The sequence below is a fragment of the Vigna unguiculata genome, chromosome 7 (genome assembly GCF_037176805.1).
Source record: "Vigna unguiculata cultivar grain cowpea cultivar isolate G323 ecotype 2 chromosome 7, ASM3717680v1, whole genome shotgun sequence".
Classification (NCBI taxonomy): domain Eukaryota; kingdom Viridiplantae; phylum Streptophyta; class Magnoliopsida; order Fabales; family Fabaceae; genus Vigna; species Vigna unguiculata.
In genome coordinates, this window is record NC_140798.1 from 31,134,091 (window position 1) to 31,140,886 (window position 6,796).

Sequence of the window (6,796 nt, forward strand, 5' to 3'; positions counted from 1 at the left end):
TAATCTAATAAAATTTAAATTTAATTTAATAAAATATATATTAAATTTTAATTTTTTATAGGTAACATATATTTGCGAGCACGGATAATATGATACTTGCACTTCATCCTTGTATAGATGAGTATTAAAATACTTGCTACCCGTGAGTATTAAATACATGTGTCACTAATGTTGATCGGATGGCTACAAAGAGTGAACATCAGTAACACACTAATGTTTTTTACTTTATTTATACAAAAAAGTAGGATATATGTACTAAGTGAGTGAGTTGAAATTAGTATTGTACAATACTTCATACCAATACAAAACTATTAGAGGTTTGGATTACAATAACTGAACAATAAATAAAATATGATTTGGAAAAGTGTTTTGGTAGCCATGGTTTAGAATATATGGAAACAAAGAAACAATGCCATTTTTAGGTCAAAGAAGGTTGATACAAAGGAGATGTTTTGTTTAACTCAATTAAATGTTTGGACTTGAATAATAAACAAATTTCTCAAAGCAAAATTATCATATTATGAATGGTGTTAAAGTCTCATCCAGTTCATGAAAGTCATATGTTGATTTAGAGGGAAAGATTTTTTTGGTTTGTGATTAATATATGCAGGTACAAGTACAGAAAAAACACCAGCGGACCTGAGTGATGACAGGAGAAGCCATAGCTCCCCCAAAGTTTTTTTGTTTTAATTTTTACATACATTTATATATATTTTTAAATTATATTTATATATTATTATATTATTTATATTAAGTTTATATTATGAAAAATTATAATAAAAAATAAAATAAAGATAAAATAAAAAACTAACGTGATAAATACCTTTGTCGATAAAAGAGATTACAGTTTTGTCTCTAATTATAAGGTAAACAATCGAGAAAGTGTGAGAAAAGAAAAAAAGACAAAGAAATAGATTGAGGAAAAAATATTAAAAAACAAAGATATTGAAAAATGCATTCTCACATTATCTCACATAAAATAGAGATTAAATACACATTCTCACATAATTTCTCACATAAAGATTGAATAACGAATTCTCACATGATCTCTCCTAAATTAAGTTTTTCTCAAATTAGTATAAATCATAATTATAATTTTAGGAATTCTTTTATGAAATCGACATAAACCCTAATTATATTTTTTTCCCAAGTTAGTATAATCCTAAATTTTGAAATTTAGGGATTTTGCATTTATTTTATGGTTATTTTAGGATATGATTGTGAATGATAGTCATATTTTTCTTATTCTACTATCATGTGTGATTGTTTTGAGTAGAAGAGATAAAGAGAAAAAAATGAAGTGTTTTTTTTAATTAAAAAATAATAATTTATATATAAAAAAGAAATCTAATTTGGCATCCCTGAATTTTTGTTCAAGTTTCGTCATTGCAGACAAAATCAATTAAAAAAAGAACTTTGTAAGCTACACCAAATTTTCTAAATAACAAATGATAACTCTCATATGGCATGTAGTAGTCACAAGCTAAATGTCATATTTTGTAGGGCATCTTTCGATCAAAACTGAAGTAAGGTAGTAGGCAGAGAAATGTTTGAAACTAAAATTGAATGGATCTTTTGTTTGTAAAAATATAAAAACAACATACTTCTTCGATTCCTACCTTACATGAGTTAAACAACATTTATCTTTCTATTTCCAATTTTCTTTTATTTGTAAAAGTGTTGGGATACCTAAGTGTTTCTTTTATTCAATTAATTTTTTATTGCTGATAAAAAAGAAATAACTGAGAGGGAGAAAGAAAATGTAAGTATAAGATATAATAAATAATAAAATGCAACGAGGTACAAATAAAAGAAATGTTGAACAAGTAAAAATAAGTAAATGTTAGGCTTTTACGGCTTGAAAGTTTCTTTTAAGTTAAATTAGTTTTATAATCTTTTCGAACGCCTTGTTTTAAAGTTAGTTAACTTGTGGAATATGAAAATAATATTTATAAATGAAGATACCGTATACTTATCATTTCATTTCAATTTTATTTTTAAATATTTGCATTAAGAAAATAAAATCGTTATATTAATAATTGTTTTCTATGTTATCTTTGGAAAAAAATCGTCTTAATTAAATTCATAGATAATGATAAATTTAGGTATTTTTAATTTAATTCCTATTAAACTTTATTTGTCTATTTTAAATATTCAAAAATTGTAAAATTTTCAATTGAGTCCTTTTTTAATTTTTTTTATTGGGTGACAATACCTTGTTCCGTGTTTTTACTTATTTTTACATTTTAAGAAATGTAAAGTTTTATAGTTAATATAAAAATGATATTGAAGTTAATATAAAATGACAAGTGATTTTTATTGTTTTTATTTAAATGTGTTAAATAGTGAGTTCGTCATGCAACCCGATAACCTTCAATCTACAATGATCAAGGGATTTTCCTTGCTATCACTGTTGATAAGATCATTTTTGTTATCTAACATGTTTTCATTGAAAATAATAAAAGTCACACTTTATTTTACATTAACCGCAACATTAATTTTATATTAATTACAAAGCCTCACATTTCTTAACATGTGAAGACAAGTAAGCAAGAAGACGAGGCAAGATAACATTCACACAATCTAAGGATGGCACAAATATTCATACTTGGGATAATCGTAAATAAAATTTGCTATGGGTACAAAGTGGATACTTTTAAATGGATATTCATAGGTAAAAAGTAAGAGATAAATTAGCATCCTGTCTTTAACAGGGTTGTGGCTGATATCATACTATCCGTAGTCGCAAGTATTCATCACCCGTTAAAAAACAATTAAATTTTTGTATACTATTTTATTTTATGTTTTTTTCTTAGGTTAGATTAGATTTCTTCCTCTAATTTCATTCATTTTCTTCCACGTCAAGTATTTGGATATGTATTCATATTCATTAAGTATTATCATGACGTCTTTATCGTCAATGGTAAATTATGCTTTCTTTCACACTCTCTTGCTACCATTACATTTGCACTCTTAACCCTCCTTTCGACACTCTTGATTATTCTCCTTATATGAGTTAGCCACTTGTTGTTATTCTTTCTAAGGGCAGGGGAGTTAAGGTTGATTACATCTTTTATGTGACTTTTATTCTTACCATTTTTGTGACACACATTAAGCAAGTAGGTGGGTAAGTGGTGGTTGAACTTACAAGTGGGAACAAGAGTCACACACATTAAGATTTTTATCTACTCATAAATAACTTTTATTTTTTATTTGTTTGAGGTTGATGTTGATCTATATGATCCAACCCAAAATTTGACACACAACTATGGTCAAATATTTTGGATTCACAGGCAATATGCTTTCACAACTATTTGATATTGGTAATTTGTGTATTTTTTTTATCTCTACTACTTGTGGTTTAGTTTAATATGATTTTTATGTGTACTTTTAATATGCATCTCTAGACTTTGAGTGTGTTTGTTATTTTTCAAATAAGTTAGATCCCACTATAATTGATATAATTAACACCCATGGCATAAACTAAGACAATATGTTGAAATTTGTTGATAAAATTCGTCAGTAAGTATCGTGATTTGGTCTTCTTCCTCATCTTCTCTTCTTCTTTTTCCTTTTCTTCTTCTGCATCCTCTTCCTTCTCCTCGTTGTTGTTATTGTCGTTTCCCTTTGGTTCCTCCTCCTTTTCGTCATCCTTCTTTTGTTCATTCTCCTCCTCAACCTCCTCCTTTACCTCTTCCTCTTCTTTCTCCTTATCCATCGTTGTTGTCATTGGTGATATCGTCGTTGTCACCACCACCTCCTCTTTTTCTTCTTCTTTCTCGTCCTCTTCCTTTTTCTCCTCCCTTTTTATTTTATTCTTCTCACTCGTGTCCATTTAATTTATAACAAATACTTCATCTGATGGAAAAATCATCACTCATTTTACCAACAAAACTACTAACGAATTTTAAAAAATACAATTACAGACAAATTTACAAAATTTCAATTACCAACAAATTTATCGATGAATTTTATCACCACATGATCAAAGTTAAAGCTGGACTTTGATGCCTATTTTACTGATGAAATTTATCGATGCACATATCCATTTTGTAATTAATATTAGGCATTACTAAAGAATTTTACCAAGGGATCCACAAAGTAATTTGATTGTGAAATTGAAAAGATGAAGATTATTTTTTAAGACTCGGTTAGAGAGTACAAAATGGACATGAAAGGTAAGAAGTCAATTTTTTTCATGTCAAAATTCAACCATAAATGTAGGTGAGAATGTTGTTGGAAGAAAAGATGTTTGGAGGAAAGATTTTGAAAAAATTAGATTGCATTGGAAAAGTAAACCATCAAATTATAAGTTATAATTTGATTCTTATTTAGAGGAACTGAGACTAACTAATCCAGATGGAGAATTTGACATCTTTGTTTATTGAAAGACTAACAGATTAAAATATCCAATCTCACATATGATTGCTAAGATATTTTTATCAATTATTTTATGAATAATTTCTTATGATTTTTCATTTGATACTACTAGTGGATTTATTAGTTCACATCATAGTAAATTATATCCAAACACTTTGGAAACATCGATATATGTCAAAAGTTTTATTACAGATAAAAAGTAAATAAATTTACACTTCAACCTTTATATTTATATCCGTTAAAATTAATTGTTATAATTAATGAATTGATTTTAAATTTTCAAGCTCTTCAAAATTGAAAGCGGATAAAACGAAACTAATATAGTATTAGAAAAAGTAATAATGATAATGTTAGAAGTATTCTCTTACTATTCCATCATAATTCTTCTAATAGTATCACTAGTTTAATTCTTTATAACTTTTATTTGTACTTTATTTGTTTCAGTAAGTCAAAGTAAATATATTAAGTAGGAAAACGGTTTAGAGTGTGATTTTATTAGAATTGTTTTTTAAATTACTTCTATTTTGGGTATGTTTTAAGTAATATCAATTGGAACTTAGGTTTTAACTTTTGTTTAATTTGTCATTTAAATTTATATATTTTTTTGTAATTTTATTTTAATTTCATTTGAAAATTTATAAAATAACTTTTCTAAAATATACATGTTTTTTTATCAATAAAGTAAAATATATTTAACAGAGCATTTGGAATGCCCCAAACTCTTTATAGCTTATATACAAATATTATTAACTAGTAAGATAAATAAAATATCTAAAAACTTTCAAAACTATCCTACAAACTAAGTAATTTTTCTTAGTTACCAATTAAGCCAAACATTATGTTTATTAACCCAAATTCAACGCCATAAATATACATGTATTTCTTAAATAGGTAATGCGACATATTATTTATTTAGTATCAGACGAGTGGTAAGTAATTATTACTTTTGCATACTTTTTATGTAACTAGTATCACTAGGAATTTAATTTCTTTGTCTAAGTTTGATATTGCTGGATATTCTTTTAAGTTTGGGAATGATTGTTTCAGTTTGTTTAAGCGTACTTTTATGATTGGATCTGGTACACTTTATGATGGTTTATATAAATTGAATTTGGATAATTTATATGTTGAAACTCTTATGACTTTGCATCACAATGTTGGCACTAAACGTAGTTTAGTGGATGAACGATCTGCTTACTTGTGGCATAAAGAAAGAATGCAAAGATTAGTAAAGAATGAAATCCTTCAGGATTTAGATTTTACTGATCTGAATGTGTGTGTGGATTGTATTAAAGGAAAACAAACTAAACACACAAAGAAAGGAGCCACGAGAAGCACTCAGCTTCTTGAAATCATACACACCGATATATGTGGTCCGTTTGATGTAAATTCTTTCAATAAAGAGAAGTACTTCATCACCTTTATTGATGATTTTTCGCGTTATGGACATGTCTATCTACTGCATGAGAAATTTCAGTCAGTAAATGCCTTGGAAGTTTATATAAATGAAGTGGAAAGGCAAATAGACAAAAAAGTGAAAATTGTAAGGTCTGATAGAGGTGGTGAGTATTATGGAAGATATGATGAAAGTGGACAACACCCTGGTCCGTTCGCAAAGTTCCTTGAGAAACGTGGTATTTGTGCTCAATACACAATGCCAGGCACACCACAACAAAATGGTGTATCAGAAAGGCGTAATCGAACCTTAATGGATATGGTTATGAGTATGTTAAGTAATTCATGTTTACCTGTATCATTGTGGATGTATGCTTTAAAGACTGGCATGTATTTGTTGAACAGGGTTCCTAGTAAAGCTGTTCAAAAGACTCCTTTTGAGTTATGGACGAATAGGAAACCCAGTTTGAGACACTTGCATGTTTGGGGTTGTCAGGCAGAAGTAAGAATATACAATCCGCAAGAAAAGAAACTGGATGAAAGAACAATCAGTGGATTTTTCATTGGTTATCCAGAAAAATCAAAGGGGTATATGTTTTACTGTCCTACCCATAGTACAAGAATCGTTGAAACTGGAAATGCTCGGTTCATTGAAAATGGTGAAACCAGTGAGAGTGAAGCTTCACGAAATGTGGAGATTAAGGAAGTTAGAGTACAAGTTCCTATAACTAGTACTTCTTTATCAAGAGTTGTTGTTCCACATGCTGTAGAAACTCACAACAATCAAGAAGAACAACAAATTAATGATCCCGAGGTTAATAATGAACCGATAGTAGAACAACCACAAGAAACATTATTAAGAAGATCTCACAGAGATAGAAAGTCTGCTATTTCGAATGATTATGTGGTTTATCTACAAGAGTCAGAAAATGACTTAAGTATTGATAATGATCCAATTTCTTTTTCAGAAGCCATTAATGGTGATAATTCTGATAAGTGGTTAGATGCCATGAAAGATGAG